This window comes from Syngnathus scovelli, unplaced genomic scaffold (genome assembly GCF_024217435.2).
Source record: "Syngnathus scovelli strain Florida unplaced genomic scaffold, RoL_Ssco_1.2 HiC_scaffold_48, whole genome shotgun sequence".
In the NCBI taxonomy this organism is placed as follows: Eukaryota; Metazoa; Chordata; class Actinopteri; order Syngnathiformes; family Syngnathidae; genus Syngnathus; species Syngnathus scovelli.
Window position 1 is genome coordinate 76,464 of NW_026061581.1, and position 22,925 is coordinate 99,388.

At 45.0% G+C, this 22,925-nt stretch overlaps 1 long non-coding RNA gene across 1 annotated transcript; it reads left to right on the plus strand.

Moving 5' to 3' along the window:
- The first annotated feature begins 3,442 nt into the window (after nucleotides 1-3,442).
- Nucleotides 3,443-12,371, plus strand: LOC137840044 (uncharacterized). The gene is made up of 2 exons (XR_011086433.1): nucleotides 3,443-4,015; nucleotides 7,907-12,371. It is a non-coding gene; the product is annotated as an uncharacterized lncRNA (long non-coding RNA).
- Nucleotides 12,372-22,925: the final 10,554 nt, after the last annotated feature.

Below are 22,925 nucleotides of genomic sequence, written 5' to 3' on the forward strand. Positions count from 1 at the left end.
AACATTTTGTCTCACTGGTTTTGTCTGCTGATCCTTTTGCTGAATCTGAACCTAACAGACGGGTAAGGCCTTGTCTACGCGGAATGCGGTCTACTGTATGAGCTGTCGATTGTGTGGAGTTATGTATGTGGGACGGACTCGAAATGATGTCAGAAGCAGACTGCATGCGCACCGCTACAGCATCACACATAACCAGAAGCGTAACACGCATGTAGTACGCCATTTCCGCCTGCACGGGTTACGTAACTTGAGAATACGGATTTTGGAGAGCTGTGCGGGCTGGACACAAAGGGATAGGGAAAACGCGGAAATGAGATGGGTCAGGAGGTTGAAAACTCAATATCCACTAGGACTCAATTTGGCAACAACGGAAACGGAGAACACTGGAATATCGGGGTTAAAATAGAAGTTCTAGTGGTGGAGTTTACACGGTTGGGGAAAATTTGGAGGGAATGCCCTCCCGAAACGATATATGGAAATTAGGGAAAATATCATAATTGTTCCTTGGTTTAAGTTCTTGTGGGGGATGTTTATGTGATTGGGAGACGGCTGAAAGGAGGTTGGAGAAAAACCTGACACTTTCCATTTAATCAAAGAGTCTAACTCTGGTTGGCTGGTTTTCCTGACAACATAGATAAAGTGCCCAACTCGGACACCAAATTCTAATCTTCATCCTTATTTGGACTCTACTCTAACATTAAATCCTAACACTTAATCAATTCATAAAACTTACATAAATTCAGATTCAGAATGAAAACCTAACCCAAACCCTAATTCTAACCTTGACCTCTGACCCTAACCATTAACGCTAAATTAATTAGGAATTACACCAAATTTCAACAAAATTAATCTAAACTGAACCTTATGTTGATCCTAAATGCAATGAGATTCCAGAATGAATTTTAATCCAACCAAATCTAAAAATTTACGATTAAATTGAATTAAATTACAAAACAAAAAAAAGGGGGGACTATAATCGAATTATATTTTTGATTTTAAGCAAACTCTAAAAGAAAAATATAAAAAAAAGAAGGATTTTTCTTCTAACACATAAAAGGAAAACATAGTACGTGATGGGACGCTTGAGGGCGCCCTTGGCACACTAAATCGCTGTGGTACGAATAGAGCTCGGCTAGACGCGAATATTAGGGGATTAATGATACCCTTTAAATTCAGAAATGAAAAAGTACTTCCGCATTGCTAACGCTCATAACATTAGCCACGATACGCTTATAGTGATTTCGTTACAAATATACGATCGTATTAATGTTATAAATTAATTCTACGAATTAATGGAATCGGGAAACACACTTTAATAATACCAGGGGGTTGAGGAGAATTTTATTCCATATGAATTTTTTATTTGGACGAGGGGAGGGTTTGGGAAAATAGGGGGATTACAGAAAAAAAAAGAGCCGGCAGAGTAATTGACAGGAGTTTACGAGTATTTCCGGGGGGCGGGACCTAGGGGGATCGCGATTTACGTAGATGAATGTATTTCTAAATATATAATTTGATTTAGATGATGAATTCAATTTACATTTAAATGTTTCACGACTAACCTAATTAAACGGTACCAATAGGGTTTACAGAATGTCTTAGTGCTTATCAGTTAGATGTGGGAACGTGATTGAATGACGAGAGCCGTCAGTTGCTTCGCTGAGGCTCGTGGGAGAGAAAAGAAAAGAGAAAAGAAGGGTTGGCTTTCGGCGGTGGCGCTGTGAGGCAGGAGAGTGGCACTGGGGAAGCCCTTCTTTCCAGGTAATGTGGAAGATTCTTCCGATTCTTTTTGAGAAAAACAGGTGAACCCTTTTTAATCGCTAAAGCTAAGTTATACGGTACTACGCTATGCTAGCCTTTATTGGTATAGGATATGTGAGAGTATGCTAAGCTAAAAGACAACGAAAAGAGAAAATATTAAATTGCCGGATGAATGAGACCGGATATCAATAAAGGAAACACAGCTAACGCTCATAACATTAGCTACGATACGCTTACGGGGATTTGGTTACGAATGTACGATCGTATTAATGTTATAAATTAATTCTACGAATGAAGGGGATCGGGGTACACACTTTAATAATACCAGGGGATTTAGGAGAATGGTATTCCATATTGTTCGTTTATTTGGGCGATGTGAGGTTTTGTAAGATAGGGGGATTACGGAAAAAAGAGCCGCCAGAGTGATTGACAGGAGTTTACGAGTGTTTCCAGGGGGCGGGACTTAGGGGGATCGCAATTTATGTAGATGAATGTATTTCTAAATATATGTCTTGATTTAGAGGATGAATTCAATTTACATTTAAATGTTTCACGTCTAACCCGATTAAACGGTACCATAGGGGTTACCGAATGTTTTAGGGCTTATCGGTTAGATGTGGGAACGTCATGGGATGACGAGAGCCGTCAGTTAATTCGCTGAGGCTCGTGGGGGGGGTGGCGTTCGGCGGTGGCGCTGTGACTCAGGAGAGTGGCACTGGGGAAGACCTTCTTTCCAGGTAAGGTGGAAGATTCTTCCGATTCTTTGAGAGAAACAGGTGAACCCTTTTTAATTGCTAAAGTTACGTTATGCGGTACTACGCTATGCTGGAATTTATTGGTATAGGATGTGCGGGAGTATGCTAAGGTAAAAGAGAACGAAAAGAGAAAATATTAAATTGCCGGATATCAATAAAGGAAACACAGCTAACGCTCATAACATTAGCTACGATACGCTTACGGGGATTTGGTTACGACTGATGGCGCCGCGGATGGCTGCCACGGTGAGTCGCTCTCTGTTTCTTTGTCTTATTTTGTGTGTTTTCTGTGTCTTCTGCTGTCCATCCCGGATCACTTTTACTAGAGAAGCACTGTTAAACATCGGTCAGTCTTCTTCTGGTATTTTCTCTCCTGTTCTCTCTGATTCAGACTGTTTGTCGGAGATTTTAGCCGGAGCGGCGGTGCTATACAAGCTAGCGCGACGGCGGCGACGCGGAAAACGAGCGGGAGCCCTCGTAAAGCTGAGGCAGAGAGGGTTCCGTTCTGCCCTACCGTCAATTCATCTGGCGAATGTCCGCTCCCTGGCGAACAAGATGGACGAACTGCTGCTCCTCACTTCAAGGAACACGGACTTCAGCAGATCCGCCGCGCTGTGTTTTGTTGAGACGTGGCTTAGCGAACGAACCCCCCACCACGCCATGGAGTTAGCTGGGTTTCGGCTAACGCGTGCAGATCGCAGCGCGGAGCTCTCCGGAAAATCAAAGGGAGGTGGTCTCTGTTTCTACATTAATGAACGTTGGTGTACCGATGTCATGGTGTTGAAAGAGTTTTGCAGCCCTCTCCTAGAAACACTTTTCATAAACTGCCGGCCGTTCTATTCACCACGGGAGTTCTCCTCGATCGTCATGGCGGCTGTTTACATCCCACCACACGCACGTGCGAGTGAAGCCACGCAGATGCTGGCTGACCAGGTGACAGACATGGAGAAACTTCTACCAAATTCACTAATCATTGTTCTGGGTGATCTTAACAGGGCGAACCTCGCACACAAACTCCCCAGATACAGACAGCACATAACGTGTCCCACCAGAGGGGCACAGACACTGGACCACTGCTACACCGTAATTAAGGATGCATACCACTCTGTGGCTTGTGCAGCTTTAGGACTCTCGGACCACTGTCTAGTTCATCTGATCCCTGCCTACAGACAGAAACTAAAAACTAAAAGCCTGTGGTGAGGACTGTCAGGAAGTGGACATTGGAGTCAAGGCAGGACCTCCGAGCCTGCTTTGACTGCACCGATTGGAGTGTTTTTGAAGCTGCAAATTCAGACTTGCATGAACTCACTGACACTGTCACATCATACATCAGTTTTTGTGAGGATCTGTGTGTGCAGACTAAGACCTTCTGCACGTACAACAACGACAAACCTTGGTTTACACCGAACCTTAGGAGGCTGCGCAAAGTCAAGGAGGAGGCCTACAGGAGCGGCGACCGGGACCTGTTCAAGCAGACCAGAAACACACTGAACCGAGAGGTCAGGAAAGCCAGGAGGTGTTACGGGGAGAGCCTGGAGAGACACCTCTCTGCCAATCCTGATCCCTCAACAGTGTGGAAAGGCCTGCAGAGCATCACGGGCTTCAAGAAACGAACCCCCCGTCCTGTGGAGAGCCCAAGGCTCGCTGACCAGCTAAACAGGTTCTACTGCAGGTTTGATCGGTCCTCCCACACAACGGGACCTCCTGCAGCACAATCCACACAATCCACATACTCACCTCCCCCCACAACTGCTCTGTCCACACCTCCATCACCGTGGTCACCGACTCTCTCTCTTGCAGAGGCCGCGCCCGCACTCCAGATTCGCGAGGAGGAAGTGCGCCAGATGTTCCGGAGACAAAAGATCAGGAAGGCACCGGGCCCAGACGGCGTGTCACCTTCCTGCTTGAAAGTCTGCGCTGAGCAGCTGGCGCCCACCTTTGCACGGATCTTCAACCGTTCCCTGGAGCTGTGTGAGGTGCCCTCGTGTTTCAAGAGCTCCACCATCGTACCAGTGGCCAAGAAGCCCGCCATCACAGGTACGAATGACTATAGACCTGTTGCACTGACATCTGTGGTCATGAAATCTTTCGAGAGGTTAGTACTGAACCACCTGAAGGATGTCACGGGCCCCCTGCTGGACCCCCTCCAGTTTGCCTACCAGGCAAATAGGTCGGTGGATGATGCGGTCAACATGGGACTGCACTACATCCTGCAACACCTGGACACCCCAGGAAAGTACGCCAGGATCCTGTTTGTGGACTTCAGCTCGGCGTTCCACACCATCGCTCCTGACATCCTCCAACAGAAGCTCATCCAGCTTGCGGTGCCTGCCTCCACCTGTCAGTGGATCACCAGCTTCCTGACCAACAGGAGACAGCGTGTGAGGCTGGGGAGCATCACATCTGACACCCTGACCACCAACACTGGAGCCCCTCAGGGATGCGTCCTTGTTGGAAATGATATACTTTTTATCATTGGATTCTATGTATCTACTTTTGTGTGCAAGACTCTCCGCAGTATGTGACCATCTAGCCTTGTGAAAATGATTTGGGGGCATATGGCCGGCTAATGACTGGAGTCATTAGCCGCGCTATACAATAAGCCCCATAGTTAGCTAGACATGTTCAGATCATGAGATTGTCATGGGATGGCTGAAGCAGACAGAGGTCTCATTTAAGTTGAAGTCATGAGTACGACACCGGGATGTATTCCCAGGGCCACTAAAGACTACGTTTTTGTTAAGCTAATAGTCATGAGACGTCCATACTGCTCCGTCCACGAGAGTTTGTTCTGTGGTAATGAGATATAACTATGGAATGTATTTCCTGCCTGTGAACCTACCCGATCATGTACACTTGCCCAATTGTTTCTTTCTCAATAAAAAGCTCGGCAAAACTCAGAGCAGAGCGCGAATCTCAGCCACACTTGCTGTGTCTGGGATGCGCCCTTCTGCGCAGGAGAAAACGCTAAGCCAAGAAAGACCTACCGTCTCCGAGATTGATTTCAGATAAATGTTGTCAACCCAACATTTTTGGGGGCTCGTCCGGGATTTCCTGAAAATCTGCTCGCTGATCCGAAGAGTGTTGAAGACGCCGAATCCGTGCACGGCAGAGGTCACAGGACGCCTGAAGGAAAGCCCTGGGGAACAATGTTCATCCACCAGGCCGGCGTCCGGTTCAGCACCTCTCGGCAGCGAGGATTGACGGAAACTTCAAAAGAAATCTCTCAGAGACTCGGTGAGACCTCTTTGTTGGCTGCGTGGTTGGGGTATTTTAGTCCCCAGAAAAAGGGTACCTGGGTAAGGACGGCGGAGTCCTTGTTGTGAATTCCAAGTGATAGAAATTCGGTCTACAGATGGAACTTGTAGACGGAAATACACCTCGTTGTGTTAAGAAAATTCCGCGGTGTGAATGTGTGTGAATGGTAGCACGTATCACTCGCTATTGTGCTGCATGTAACATGGTGGGAAGAAATGGCAAATTTCTGTGGAATTCCTCACCAGAAAACTGGTCAAAGCAGGAATTACCACAGAAAGTTGTTATTGCACTAAAGAAACATTCCATCTTTAGAAATCCCTATGATTTAAATGTTGAACTAAATTGATTACAATGGGGGGCCGTCAAAGTGTTACTGACAATGTATCAGGGGATGAGAAGTATACGTTAAATAAGTTACCAAACTTGAGGCCGCAAGTATGATTGTCAGACAATGAAGCTATAGTGCGTAGGCGCACTGTTAGGCGTGGCTCAAGAAGAGGAGCCTGAGGCAGAAGCTCCTTCTGCTCCTATGCAAAACATGCATCTAATTTAAAAGACCTGAATAATAGCAAAATATATTATGGTCAGTCAATAAGAACTCCTACCAAACAAGAAGCATGACCAAGGCTGTTAAATTTCCCCAAAGTATAAATGACGCTGATGTATGCGAATGATACAGTTGTCAAACCTTATTGAAAGGCCAGTAATGTGAGAAAAAATAAATAAAAATAGTAAAACCAAAACATCAAATAGAGGAAGACGTTTGCACAGCATTGTTTGTTGATGTTGTTTGTGCACTGTGTTTTGTTGTGGGCCTTTGTGTTGTCCTTGTGTTCTCTGTGTGTTTATGTGTGTCTATGTGTTAAAATTTTGAAATTGGCTAAAATAGTGTGCAAGGAAAGTTACTAGACTGGGGTCTATTCGATTTGCACTGCAAGAAAAAATAAAATAAAAAAGGAGACATTGAAACTGGAAAATGCATTTTTTGGAGAAATTGGTGTAAAGACAGGCGAAAAAGATGAATAAATATTTAGGAGATGCAACAGAATGATGTTCGAGCAGAATTGAATCAGTTGAAACATGTAGAACTTAGAGGTGAAATATGAATTTTGTAAAATTTTGCAGAAATTTTAATCAATCTTTTATTGGCCAAGTTTGAGCATGCCATAGCATTACAAAGAAGTAATAATTTAACGTGAAAATATGAATTTCTTAATTTTGCAATTTCGGGAATGTTTAAAAACGTTCCCAGTGTGATTTAAATGGGCTGAATGATGTGAATTTCAAACTGGGACAATGTAAAGGTGAAATGTAGAATTTGCCTGTAAGAATGAGTGGAAGGAAAATTGCCCTAAATCTGCAAATTTTTTGGAAATGAAAAGCTTATGGAATTAATTCAATGCAAGCATCTCTTGAGTGAATTTTTGGAATATGTCAAAATCGGAATGAGTGGGTTGTTTTACCAAGAACCTTGAGATAGGACAGATTCAAATGAGGACTGTGAATTAAAAATGATGTAGTATGACTGTGTGGACAGCTTGAAGAGAGCTTGAGGAGAGTGAGAACAGTGCATGCGTGCGTGCCTGTGTGTGTGTGCGCGTGTGTGAGATCCAAATGAGCAGGAATGAATGACAAGATACAGCTTGACTGGTTGACGTTGTTGGAGACCACTATGTGAAAAGTAGTAGAACAACTTTGAAGAAAGAATGATTTTGAGCATATTTAATGCTAAGAAAAGAAAATAGGCCTTATTTCACAGTGGTTGACTGATTATCATGAATTGAATGGCTCGTTTTAGGCTTTCATCTAAAAGTCAAGTCAAGTTTATTTGTATAGCCCTAAATCACAAACAGTCTCAAAGGGCTTCAAGTAGACAAAAGTTCAAGTTTTCGTCTACAATGATGATAATTGCTTTTGAAACAAAGGAAGTGTAAGGATGAGATTCCTTTCTCCTCATGCAGCATTTAGGCCAGAGAGGAAGTGAAGTCAAGTAACAGAAGTTAGGATGGGTAAAAACCAGAAGTAAACTATCTTGGTTTACTCTCAGCGAAAGGGAGAGCAGGTAACAGGTTATATTAGACACACCACGACCTGCCACGAAGAACAACTGATGTTTTTTTTTGTCATTACAGCTGAGCTTGGGCTCCATGCTATGCTGAAATTGCTAAGCCACTAACAGGAGTGGCTCATGGACAGCCGTTAGCAGTCAAAGATACATTCGCGTGGACACCAAAAGTAGAAGAAGGATTGACAAGATTGAAAATGATATTAGTTCAAACAACAAAGGGTGTGATAATGGATAAGGTGCTATTGACGATGTCAATAACAAAACTGTTTTGCCAAAATGACTTTTAAGGCAACGCCTGTTGTGTCACTTATGTGACAACAGGGGGGAGATGAGTTATTAGTTACCTATTAGTTACCTTTGGTTTAGATTCTTGAAAAAAAAAAATTTTTTTAAGCATGTCCTGTTTGTGTGAAACATGATCCACACAGGAACCTAAAAGAAACTCTATATGAAAATTCGAAGATTCGAATAGTGGAGCCTAACAGGAACATGGAAAAAGTGAACAGCTGAGAAATGGCCTTCGATGTACTGGCAGTGAATTATAAATTCAGGACAGTTCAGTAATATCTGTAAAGTGAGCATAACACCATTAATACTGAGGTCAAAATAGATATGATACTAGGCAAAATTTGGAAACTAGATCAGAAATTGAAGGCTCAAATCAGGAAAGGTGGAAAGGTAATAGAGAGAATGGCATAAAATCAAAGTTAGGAAAACAAAAGATAGATAGTGGCCTGAAAATAGGAGGAGTTTCTGGAAATTACAGTATAATTGAGAGAAATAACAGTTAAGACTTGCAATTTAAGTTTAGGGTAATCTGTCAATTTAAAATGGTTCAAATGAGGTCCATCACAATACATCCGAGCGCTCATGAAAGAAAGGCGCTGTTCTTCTCAGGTAGATTAGATTATTGATAATAGTAGAATTTGAAGTTTGATTAACAGAAGGCACTATGGAATTTATGTCAAATTGGAAGATGATATTTAAGTTTGGTATCCCAGTCTGTTTTTTCAGTATCCATCAGTGACTCTGAAACTCGATCCCGAGACTCCACCGACAGCTGAGAACATCAAGAAAAATGGTGCATGGCTCTAAGGCACCTTTGACCTTTGCAAGAGCAAAGAAGGACTATATTTGTGCTTGGGGGGAGCACAACGCCCTGGAGGAGAACGACATCCTCGGAGGCGGAGTACAAAGAGTGAAGGAGCTCACAAGATGAGAATGGACTCAGTTGAAAATGGACTCATCCAAGAGTGAGGGATGAGTTGACTCTGAGACTACAACCAAAGATAACAACCTGACAATGAGGTGCGGCGAAAGACACACAAGACCTGAAAGATGCACCAAGCTGCTGAGACGTTATCAAACTTGGTGGAGCTTGGGTCAGAGTGGATGGAAGCTTGCTTGGGCACTGAGTTTGACACAACTGAGGAGTCTTGCTAAAAGATAAACAAATAAGGAACAAATTGTGTAGTGTTACGAAGAAAGAAAAAGTATCATAGTCAGAGGATAAATTTGGATGAAACAGATAGGCTAAAATTGTAAGAGATAAGAGTAGAATCACATTTAGCCCATCCAGCTTAACAATTAGACATTTAGTCATTAACAGTTCGGAGAAGGAAAAATAGGGCATTAGGATCTACTAGGATGCAGTCAAAAGGTGATTAGATTATTCAATGGAGGTAATTAATAAAGTAGAAGTTAATCACACCTCATAGGGAAATTCTGGTGTCAAAACAAAAAGTTTGATAAGATCAAGGAATAACAGCCATGAAAACTTTTGACAGTTAAGAATAACACTGCATGAGACTCACACCAAGTGACAGTGAACGCGATGACAAATGTGATAGGACTCGGAAAACAAATGCCTTAACATGGCAAAGTGAAAATAATGTAGTGGAGTAGACTGTTGGAGGAAGACTTTTGAGTATCTTTACCCAGGTGCTCGATCAGAACGATGGATTAGGACAAGATTATTTAAGGACCTACTGAGGCTGCTTCTTTCCCCATGCTCACCCATGAACATGCTCAGCAGTACAAATGACTGAATTTTTAGGCATTTAATTGGCAATTTTACAGTAAAGGTCCGGTACGAATGTACGAAATATTCACTTGGGAAGGACATCCAGAAATGAAGGGTTTACCGTTAATATTCGCTGATTGCCTGTTCACTTACACATACTAAATTTGTTTGTTGTTGTATGAGTGATAGATGCAAATGAATTGGCGCTTGTGTGGTTACGAATATGTGTGTGTGTGTGTGTGTGTTGAGGGCAGTATGAAAGGCCAAAGTATTTTGTAGTTGGTATGAAAGGGTCACAGTTGAGGGTAAGATTCCTCTCACCTGAGACGGGAACACCCAAGTGTGATGACTAACAGCCGATGGTTAATCAAAGGCACCATGAACAACAAAAATAGTTCATGGAGAAGGCCGAATTCAGCAACACGGATGGACAAGACAGGACTGATATCGAACACTAGGACGATGGACATATGACATGACGAACCTGAACTCACCCGACAAGGTGACAGACTATGTAGATGACAACCATACATATGGAACTTAAGCTTGCTTGTGGCAAGTGCGAGCTTGGCTTTGTTTCTGTGTGTCACTTGACTTATTGCAGCGTCAACCGACAGCCAAGGAGCAGATTGCTGGTTGTTTTATAACTTGTATTACTTTTGCAGGTTGTCGATTGCAGTCTTGGAAAGTTTATGTTGAATTCACGTGAAAATGTTAACCCTAACCCTTTTGATTTTTATGATGATTGATGATTTTCAGGACGGAATCCCCGTGCGCCATGATTCATTGTGTGTCTATTTTCATTTAGTAGATACTCGATGCCTGTGTAGTTTTGTGAGCACAAGTGTCCGTTGTTGGTATTGCCGAGTGTGAGGTGCACAGTCAATTTTCAGGAACTTGGGGATGACGATCCTGGATGACTGCAAGGTTCGACAGGACTGGCTGCAAGACGTGATGATGTGGTAGGACGTTTGCCGGTTCCTTTTTAAATGCCTAATGACACATTGGGCGAATGTGTTAAAGGGGGGTGGAGTTACGTTTGAGTGCGTAAGTAGATACATATAAAATTTAATTGTGACATTCAATGCTTTTTTGGATTCACTTGTTTTGGAGGCTTTAACAGGACGTGCCAGAATTCAACAGGCAGCAGTCACAGGAGAAATCGTGCGAGACTGACAGCACGATGAGAAATAAGGAAGATAATTCATAACTCCTGGGGGGAGTGTTGTTGTTTGTTTGTTTGTTTGTTTTAGGTTCACGCGGGCCTCTGGATCGTAGGAGTAGATGCAGGGACGCTTGGAGGTTCTATTGAACAACGACCACCAATCATCCCCGTGCCCCAAACAACCACAAAGGAGAAGAATTGTTTGCTGACGACTGGTTATGGAGATGTCGATTACTAGGGAACTCCTGAACGCTGACCGGGGCCTGGGAAGAGACTCTGAGGACGGTGAAGTGGACATAAAGATCTTGGATGGACAGCAGGCCCTGGGCAGTGATCCCAGAACAATTCATCGACAGACACATACATATGCAAGGGGGGCAAAACTAAGAGCATTTCAACTTTGCAGTATGCTGTGATATTGTGTCAATATTATGTCCTTCATTACTTTATCAAACGACCACATGCGGCATTATTTTAATTAGTCACATGACTAAAAGGTTGACATCAGCATCTGCTGTCCAGAATATCATGTTGGCCCAGTGTGAACAAGATGAGTGGGACCGCCTTGCGTAAATCGCCTACCTGTCTATTTTTCTTGACGATCCAGAACAAAATACATTCCATTATAACGAACATAGCCAAAGCCGGATGAAGGGCTGTAGTTCTGATAAACTCTGGAATGTAAACTTTCATGCTTTTTGATGGTACTATACTATATTGTGTAAGCATATACTCATTTATACACATATGTAGTTATTAGTTGATGTTTTGTTTTCCCATGAATTCCAATGTTAAAAACAGGAGGGAATGTTGGAAATGATATACTTTTTATCATTGGATTCTATGTATCTACTTTTGTGTGCAAGACTCTCCGCAGTATGTGACCATCTAGCCTTGTGAAAATGATTTGGGGGCATATGGCCGGCTAATGACTGGAGTCATTAGCCGCGCTATACAATAAGCCCCATAGTTAGCTAGACATGTTCAGATCATGAGATTGTCATGGGATGGCTGAAGCAGACAGAGGTCTCATTTAAGTTGAAGTCATGAGTACGACACCGGGATGTATTCCCAGGGCCACTAAAGACTACGTTTTTGTTAAGCTAATAGTCATGAGACGTCCATACTGCTCCGTCCATGAGAGTTTGTTCTGTGGTAATGAGATATAACTATGGAATGTATTTCCTGCCTGTGAACCTACCCGATCATGTACACTTGCCCAATTGTTTCTTTCTCAATAAAAAGCTCGGCAAAACTCAGAGCAGAGCGCGAATCTCAGCCACACTTGCTGTGTCTGGGATGCGCCCTTCTGCGCAGGAGAAAACGCTAAGCCAAGAAAGACCTACCGTCTCCGAGATTGATTTCAGATAAATGTTGTCAACCCAACAGTCCTCTCCCCACTGCTCTTCTCTTCTACACCAACGATTTCTCCGCAAGTGACTCTTCCGTGAAGCTCCTGAAGTATGCAGACGACACCACTCTCATCGGACTGATCCAGAACGGTGATGAGACTGCGTACAGACAGGAGGTGGAGCGGCTGGTCACTGGTGCAGCCAAAACCACCTGGACTTGAACCCGCTCAAGACCGTGGAGATGACAGTGGACTTCAGGCGAGGCCCTTCACCACTTTCACCCCTCACTATCCGCAGTAATACTATTCTCTCATCAGACACCTTCAAGTTCCTGGGAACCACAATCTCTCGGGACCTGAAATGGACCGGCCACATAGACTCTGTCCGGAAGAAGGCCCAGCAGAGGCTGTACTTCCTGAGACAGCTCAAGAAGTTCAACCTGCCACGGGAGCTGCTGAAGACCTTCTACACTGCCATCATCCAGTCTGTCCTCTGCACCTCCATCACTGTCTGGTTTGGATCGGCCTCCAAACAAGACAAGCACAGACTGCAACGGACAATAAGGACTGCAGAAAAGATAATTGGAATCAACCTCCCATCTATCCAAGACTTGTACCTGTCCAGGACCAGGAAACTTGCAAGTAACATCTCAACAGACCCTTCGCACCCAGGTTGCAGCCTGTTTGAACTACTCCCCTCCGGATGCCGTTATAGAGCTCTGTACACTAAAACCAGCAGACACAGAGACAGCTTCTTCCCCCAGGCTGTCGCTCTGATGAACTCACACCACTCTTAGAGTCTCAGAGTCATTACTGTGCAATAACATCCCGCTTGCCACACCTTTTTTGTCTACACTGTTTGTACTATGTGTCCTCTCTGCATCCATTGCAGCCTGGTCATCCTAGAAGAGGGACCCTCCCATCTGTGGTCTCTTCTCAAGGTTTCTCATTTCCCCTAGCTGGAGTTTTGAGTTTTTCCTTGCCCTCTTGGGAGTTTAAGATCAGGGGGTGTTTGAGAATATCTTTCGTTCTTCACATGTCCTGAGTGTTGTTGTTAGTCACCTAAATGTTGAACAGAGGCTGTGATTTACCGAAGTCAAATTCCTTGTTTGGCACGCTCAAACATGGCGAATAAAAAACTCTTGAATCTTGAATCTTGAATGTACAATCGTATTAATGTTATAAATTAATTCTACGAATGAAGGGGATCGGGGTACACACTTTAATAATACCAGGGGATTTAGGAGAATGTTATTTTATATTGATCGTTTATTTGGGCGATGTGAGGTTTTGAAAGATAGGGGGATTACGGAGAAAAGAGCCGCCAGGGTGATTGACAGGAGTTTACGAGTGTTTCCAGGGGGCGGGACTTAGGGGGATCGCAATTTACGTAGATGAATGTATTCCTAAATATATGATTGGATTTAAATTATGAATTCAATTTACATTTAAATGTTGCACGACTAAACCAATTAAACAGTACCGATAGGGTTTGCCGATATATATATTTTTTGGTGCTTATCAGTTAGATGTGGGTGCGTGATTGTATGACGAGAGCCGTCAGTTGCTTCGCTGAGGCTCTGGGGAGGAGGTGCTCGGCGGTAGGACGGTGACTCGGGGGAAGGGCACTGGGGAAGACCTTGTTTCCAGTTAATATGGAAGATTCTTCCGATTCTTTGAGAATATCAGGTGAAACTTTTTTAATCGTCAAGGCTAGGTTATGCTGTATTACGCTATGCTAGACTTTATTGAGATGGGATATGCGGGAGCATGCGAAGCAAAACTATACCAGGTTAGCCCTAAACTTTGTTTTACCAGACTTGTGGCATGCCATACAAAGGAATACAAAGGTTTTGTACGTAGGTTTAATGGTTGAACAAATCAGCACAACAAAAGGACTAAAAGACTGACCAATTGATTTATGCTGTCTGCGTTAAAGCTGGACAGTTGACTAGACAGATACTGAGATTTCGATTGAGGAGGTAGACACACTCCGGGGCTTGATCGACCCCGGTGGGGCCTCCCTTGGGCGAGGGTGTCTGGTGATAATGGCCGAAACACTCTGTGACCCCAAGGTCCACTACTGATGAGGTGTCTACAAAATTATGACGTTCAAATTACCCAGAACAACAATGTCGACTTAATGGGATCCCTTTTGAAGAAAGTGGTTGGTTGAGTATAGAAACAAGATATTGGGTCAAGAATGCTGCAAGGGTGGTAGACGTGATGTGGTCCAGGGATGGGGTGGCTTTCTTCTCTCGCGTCTCGCTGTTTTTACGTCTTGCTGGCTGGGGTCCTGGGGGGCGCCTCGGCTGCTCCGGGGGGGGGGGGGGGGGGGGGGGGGGGGGGGGGTTCTGGTTGAGGTGCGGTCTCGCTTCGCCGTCCTTCGTTCCGGAGTTTGTGCGACTCCGGTGCGGCGGGGTTTGCTGAGGGGGACATGCGTCGGCCTGTGCCCTCCGCTGCCTTCTGTCTGGCCGGCTGGGTCGGCGGACCCTTTGGGGAAGGTGTAGCGAGATAACCTTATAGACCTAGTCCTAACCCCTAATCCCTAAACCTAACCCCTAATCCCTAACCCCTAATCCCTAAACCTAACCCCTAATCCCTAAACCTAACCCCTAACCCTAATCCCTAACCTTAACCTCTAAAGAAAATGGTTGGTTGAATATAAAAACGAGATATTAGTTCAAAAATAGTTAAAAGGGAATAGACAAAGGTAATCCAAGGGTAGGACTTTAAATTAGTGTTTTTTTTCCCTCAGGTGACCAGATCGGGTAAATACAGTCAAAATCAAACATACAAGAAGCACAAACACGAGTTCAAGGTAAAAAAAATAACTTTATTAAGCCCTAAGTAGTCCGGGCCAACATGGCTGGCGCGTCCGCAATGGGTAGGATACTTTGGAGCCGGTTATGGGGGGCAGGTAAGGATAGAAGGACCGTGCCTTTGCTCCTCTCCTTCGGGGGAGGGACTTTTTAGCTGACCCTAACCCCTAACTTCTAAGGAAAACGGTTGGTTGAATATAAAAACAAGACATGAGGTAAACAATGGTTCAAAGTGAATAGACATAATGTAATCCAAGGGTAGGACTTTAGGTTGTTTTTTTTTCTTCTCTTATTTTTTCCATCTTGCTGGCCGAAGACCTGGGTAGCGCCTCAGCTACTCGGGGGAGGTTCTGGCAGAGGTGCATTCTCACTTCGCTGTCCTTCGTACCCAATCCAGATTTTATGTGACCTGGTACGGCGAGGTTTACTGGTGAGACATGCGTAGGCTCGTGCCTTCCGTTGCCTTCTATCTAACCGACAGGGTCGGCGGACCCTTTGGGGAAGGTTTAGCGAGATAAACTCAAAATACCTAACCCTAAACCCTAACCCCCTAACCCTAACCCTAACCCACATGCAACAAAACTAAATTTAGCTGCAATTCCCGTGTGCCAGACCTGAGGAAGGCACAAAAGATGCCGAAACGTTGTCGATGGCCACAAGGAGGAAATAAAAGGGAGCGCAAACTAGCGCCAATAGGAAAACAATTAGACGCAAAATTATAATTTACCCACGCTCTACCCAGATAGGAGAGCGCATGGATGCCGCACAGAGCAAGATGCTCTCGCTCCACCCAGATAGGGGAGTCGATGAATTAAGTGCGAGGTACAACTAATTTGACCGCAAATGCAGCTGTCAATCTATCATGCCAAGTCGAGACTCATTTATTACATATATAACAAAGGCGACCGGATAGGCAAAGTGCAAACACAAAAACAAACAACAATTACAAAGCAAATACATGTTTATTAAGCCCAATTTGGCCTGACCAGCATGGCTGGCGCAGCCACGACGGACAGGGTGCTCTGGGGCTGGTTGTGGGACGTGGGCGTGGATGGTAGGACCGTACCTTTGCTCCTCTCCCTCGGGGGAGGAACTCTCTACTTAACCCTAACCCTACCCTTACCCTAACCCCAACCCTGTGCTGAATGATGTGAATGTCAAACTGGAAGGATGGAAATGCTTTGGAATGGGTTGAATCGGTTGAAAAATGTACAAATAATAAGTGAAATGTCGGCGCACCTAGATTTAGTGCTGGTGCACCTAAATGAAAGCGTTTAGAGCAGGGGTGTCAAACTCATTTTTGTCGAGGGCCGCATCATAATCATAGTTTCCTTCGGAGGGCCATTATGACTGTCAATATATGATATACAGTATCTTCCGTATAGTATTGACACAAGTTGATGCACAATTTGTCTTTGCGGGCCACATAAAATGATTTGGCGGGCCGTATCTGGCCCCCGGGCCTTGAGTTTGACACCTATGGTTTAGAGTATCCATTGCCAAAAGTTAATCTGGCGCTTTGATGATGTTATTTAGTCACCTTTTCAATTCCACTGCTATGAAGCCATTTACTAACCTTTACATCTGTGTATGTTGTAGAATGGAGCGTTACTCCTGACTCGGTCACCTGGGCACTCAGGTGTGTGAATTGGAAGGAACCCCCTACCTTCAGCTCTACTAGATTAGCCTCCCGCCAAAGGCCAATTTTGCGGTAGTTTAAAAATGCGTATAAGTATGCGTGCAAAGTGGGAAGTACAAATGGCTACTTACTTTACTTAAGTGTTAAACTCCGAATTGGCGCAAGGCGGTTCCCTCCTTGGCGCACCATGCAGATTGGACGCATCTAAAGTGGACCAAATTGATATCCCAATTACAATAATTGTGTTTGACAATGAGTGTGTCCCGTGTCTGTGTACACAACCTTAAAGATGACAAAAAAATAATAACGTTTGGTACCTTAGTACTAAACAGAGGATTTCAATGATTTTGTGTGTGTGTGTGTGTGTGGGGGGGGGGGGAGCTTTGCATGCGTATGCATGTACATTATTGCACATGCATCATGTCTTCACAAGTGTACACAAATACATGTGTGTACATGTGCATTTGTGGGTGCAGGTAACTTAAATTGGTTACTATGCCATCCAGTGACACCCATCTCAGGTAGTTTTGTGACTACCTCCTGAGGAGATGATACCACTGAGTTGGGGTAGACCAGGGCCCTGGCCTCTTCCTACAACTGTGGGCTGGTGTGCACTTCCGCCCCGATGAAAATTCTGGAGCCGGGTTTGGTGTGGAGCAAAAGGCCCCGTTCATCCACACCAAAGTTTAAAAAAAATGTACTAACTGTTGCCCTCTGTGAGTGTGTAGCATATCATGACTGCTACAAATTAACACTGGGCAATGATTCAATATTACTGATTTTACTTGGTCAGTACATATCAGTGCTTACAGTTATAATGTCATCTGGTAAATAATTTTGGAAGCACATTTCATAATGGCGCCTGTGCATTTTTTTTGGGGGCCAACCGAAATCAAAGATTTTGATAAAAGAACACTTTAAAAGTTGTTTTTATCCGTTTATGTGTCGTCTGAAATAAATGAATTACGCATCGTGTTTCTTTCCAGAAATGTCCTTACTCCGTAACGCAAAGTGCATGCATCATGGGTGTGGCGCATCCATTTTGTTAGATTGCGGCAGATGCACACGGTAGACGATAGGTGCAAATAGTCATACCCAAAAGCTGTGTGTCTGTGTGTGTGTTCCATCAACACACAGGGCATGTGATGCGTCAGTGCAGTAGTATTGGAGTAGTAGTGCCTGTAGTTTGTGCATGCTGCCTCGGCTTGCTACTTTTCTACTTTCAGCTACCGCCACCGGCTAGCCCTCTGTTTCCGGGGGTGACAAGAGGAGCCGAGTGTATAAGCCTCCTCAGCCGGTACACAGCCTCTCCATTGCCAAGACTTGCACACGCCTCCTCGTAGCCACACACGGTAACTGGCACCTTGTGGCATGCCATACAAAGGAATACAAAGGTTTTGTACGTAGGTTTAATGGTTGAACAAATCAGCACAACAAAAGGACTAAAAGACTGACCAATTGATTTATGCTGTCTGCGTTAAAGCTGGACAGTTGACTAGACAGATACTGAGATTTCGATTGAGGAGGTAGACACACTCCGGGGCTTGATCGACCCCGGTGGGGCCTCCCTTGGGCGAGGGTGTCTGGTGATAATGGCCGAAACACTCTGTGACCCCAAGGTCCACTACTGATGAGGTGTCTACAAAATTATGACGTTCAAATTACCCAGAACAACAATGTCGACTTAATGGGATCCCTTTTGAAGAAAGTGGTTGGTTGAGTATAGAAACAAGATATTGGGTCAAGAATGCTGCAAGGGTGGTAGACGTGATGTGGTCCAGGGATGGGGTGGCTTTCTTCTCTCGCGTCTCGCTGTTTTTACGTCTTGCTGGCTGGGGTCCTGGGGGGCGCCTCGGCTGCTCCGGGGGGGGGGGGGGGGTTCTGGTTGAGGTGCGGTCTCGCTTCGCCGTCCTTCGTTCCGGAGTTTGTGCGACTCCGGTGCGGCGGGGTTTGCTGAGGGGGACATGCGTCGGCCTGTGCCCTCCGCTGCCTTCTGTCTGGCCGGCTGGGTCGGCGGACCCTTTGGGGAAGGTGTAGCGAGATAACCTTATAGACCTAATCCTAACCCCTAGTCCCTAAACCTAACCCCTAATCCCTAACCCCTAATCCCTAAACCTAACCCCTAATCCCTAAACCTAACCCCTAACCCTAATCCCTAACCTTAACCTCTAAAGAAAATGGTTGGTTGAATATAAAAACGAGATATTAGTTCAAAAATAGTTAAAAGGGAATAGACAAAGGTAATCCAAGGGTAGGACTTTAAATTAGTGTTTTTTTTCCCTCAGGTGACCAGATCGGGTAAATACAGTCAAAATCAAACATACAAGAAGCACAAACACGAGTTCAAGGTAAAAAAAATAACTTTATTAAGCCCTAAGTAGTCCGGGCCAACATGGCTGGCGCGTCCGCAATGGGTAGGATACTTTGGAGCCGGTTATGGGGGGCAGGTAAGGATAGAAGGACCGTGCCTTTGCTCCTCTCCTTCGGGGGAGGGACTTTTTAGCTGACCCTAACCCCTAACTTCTAAGGAAAACGGTTGGTTGAATATAAAAACAAGACATGAGGTAAACAATGGTTCAAAGTGAATAGACATAATGTAATCCAAGGGTAGGACTTTAGGTTGTTTTTTTTTCTTCTCTTATTTTTTCCATCTTGCTGGCCGAAGACCTGGGTAGCGCCTCAGCTACTCGGGGGAGGTTCTGGCAGAGGTGCATTCTCACTTCGCTGTCCTTCGTACCCAATCCAGATTTTATGTGACCTGGTACGGCGAGGTTTACTGGTGAGACATGCGTAGGCTCGTGCCTTCCGTTGCCTTCTATCTAACCGACAGGGTCGGCGGACCCTTTGGGGAAGGTTTAGCGAGATAAACTCAAAATACCTAACCCTAAACCCTAACCCCCTAACCCTAACCCTAACCCACATGCAACAAAACTAAATTTAGCTGCAATTCCCGTGTGCCAGACCTGAGGAAGGCACAAAAGATGCCGAAACGTTGTCGATGGCCACAAGGAGGAAATAAAAGGGAGCGCAAACTAGCGCCAATAGGAAAACAATTAGACGCAAAATTATAATTTACCCACGCTCTACCCAGATAGGAGAGCGCATGGATGCCGCACAGAGCAAGATGCTCTCGCTCCACCCAGATAGGGGAGTCGATGAATTAAGTGCGAGGTACAACTAATTTGACCGCAAATGCAGCTGTCAATCTATCATGCCAAGTCGAGACTCATTTATTACATATATAACAAAGGCGACCGGATAGGCAAAGTGCAAACACAAAAACAAACAACAATTACAAAGCAAATACATGTTTATTAAGCCCAATTTGGCCTGACCAGCATGGCTGGCGCAGCCACGACGGACAGGGTGCTCTGGGGCTGGTTGTGGGACGTGGGCGTGGATGGTAGGACCGTACCTTTGCTCCTCTCCCTCGGGGGAGGAACTCTCTACTTAACCCTAACCCTACCCTTACCCTAACCCCAACCCTGTGCTGAATGATGTGAATGTCAAACTGGAAGGATGGAAATGCTTTGGAATGGGTTGAATCGGTTGAAAAATGTACAAATAATAAGTGAAATGTCGGCGCACCTAGATTTAGTGCTGGTGCACCTAAATGAAAGCGTTTAGAGCAGGGGTGTCAAACTCATTTTTGTCGAGGGCCGCATCATAATCATAGTTTCCTTCGGAGGGCCATTATGACTGTCAATATATGATATACAGTATCTTCCGTATAGTATTGACACAAGTTGATGCACAATTTGTCTTTGCGGGCCACATAAAATGATTTGGCGGGCCGTATCTGGCCCCCGGGCCTTGAGTTTGACACCTATGGTTTAGAGTATCCATTGCCAAAAGTTAATCTGGCGCTTTGATGATGTTATTTAGTCACCTTTTCAATTCCACTGCTATGAAGCCATTTACTAACCTTTACATCTGTGTATGTTGTAGAATGGAGCGTTACTCCTGACTCGGTCACCTGGGCACTCAGGTGTGTGAATTGGAAGGAACCCCCTACCTTCAGCTCTACTAGATTAGCCTCCCGCCAAAGGCCAATTTTGCGGTAGTTTAAAAATGCGTATAAGTATGCATGCAAAGTGGGAAGTACAAATGGCTACTTACTTTACTTAAGTGTTAAACTCCGAATTGGCGCAAGGCGGTTCCCTCCTTGGCGCACCATGCAGATTGGACGCATCTAAAGTGGACCAAATTGATATCCCAATTACAATAATTGTGTTTGACAATGAGTGTGTCCCGTGTCTGTGTACACAACCTTAAAGATGACAAAAAAATAATAACGTTTGGTACCTTAGTACTAAACAGAGGATTTCAATGATTTTGTGTGTGTGTGTGTGTGTGTGGGGGGGGGGGGAGCTTTGCATGCGTATGCATGTACATTATTGCACATGCATCATGTCTTCACAAGTGTACACAAATACATGTGTGTACATGTGCATTTGTGGGTGCAGGTAACTTAAATTGGTTACTATGCCATCCAGTGACACCCATCTCAGGTAGTTTTGTGACTACCTCCTGAGGAGATGATACCACTGAGTTGGGGTAGACCAGGGCCCTGGCCTCTTCCTACAACTGTGGGCTGGTGTGCACTTCCGCCCCGATGAAAATTCTGGAGCCGGGTTTGGTGTGGAGCAAAAGGCCCCGTTCATCCACACCAAAGTTTAAAAAAAATGTACTAACTGTTGCCCTCTGTGAGTGTGTAGCATATCATGACTGCTACAAATTAACACTGGGCAATGATTCAATATTACTGATTTTACTTGGTCAGTACATATCAGTGCTTACAGTTATAATGTCATCTGGTAAATAATTTTGGAAGCACATTTCATAATGGCGCCTGTGCATTTTTTTTGGGGGCCAACCGAAATCAAAGATTTTGATAAAAGAACACTTTAAAAGTTGTTTTTATCCGTTTATGTGTCGTCTGAAATAAATGAATTACGCATCGTGTTTCTTTCCAGAAATGTCCTTACTCCGTAACGCAAAGTGCATGCATCATGGGTGTGGCGCATCCATTTTGTTAGATTGCGGCAGATGCACACGGTAGACGATAGGTGCAAATAGTCATACCCAAAAGCTGTGTGTCTGTGTGTGTGTTCCATCAACACACAGGGCATGTGATGCGTCAGTGCAGTAGTATTGGAGTAGTAGTGCCTGTAGTTTGTGCATGCTGCCTCGGCTTGCTACTTTTCTACTTTCAGCTACCGCCACCGGCTAGCCCTCTGTTTCCGGGGGTGACAAGAGGAGCCGAGTGTATAAGCCTCCTCAGCCGGTACACAGCCTCTCCATTGCCAAGACTTGCACACGCCTCCTCGTAGCCACACACGGTAACTGGCACCTTGTGGCATGCCATACAAAGGAATACAAAGGTTTTGTACGTAGGTTTAATGGTTGAACAAATCAGCACAACAAAAGGACTAAAAGACTGACCAATTGATTTATGCTGTCTGCGTTAAAGCTGGACAGTTGACTAGACAGATACTGAGATTTCGATTGAGGAGGTAGACACACTCCGGGGCTTGATCGACCCCGGTGGGGCCTCCCTTGGGCGAGGGTGTCTGGTGATAATGGCCGAAACACTCTGTGACCCCAAGGTCCACTACTGATGAGGTGTCTACAAAATTATGACGTTCAAATTACCCAGAACAACAATGTCGACTTAATGGGATCCCTTTTGAAGAAAGTGGTTGGTTGAGTATAGAAACAAGATATTGGGTCAAGAATGCTGCAAGGGTGGTAGACGTGATGTGGTCCAGGGATGGGGTGGCTTTCTTCTCTCGCGTCTCGCTGTTTTTACGTCTTGCTGGCTGGGGTCCTGGGGGGCGCCTCGGCTGCTCCGGGGGGGGGGGGGGGGGGGGGGGGGGGGGGGGTTCTGGTTGAGGTGCGGTCTCGCTTCGCCGTCCTTCGTTCCGGAGTTTGTGCGACTCCGGTGCGGCGGGGTTTGCTGAGGGGGACATGCGTCGGCCTGTGCCCTCCGCTGCCTTCTGTCTGGCCGGCTGGGTCGGCGGACCCTTTGGGGAAGGTGTAGCGAGATAACCTTATAGACCTAATCCTAACCCCTAGTCCCT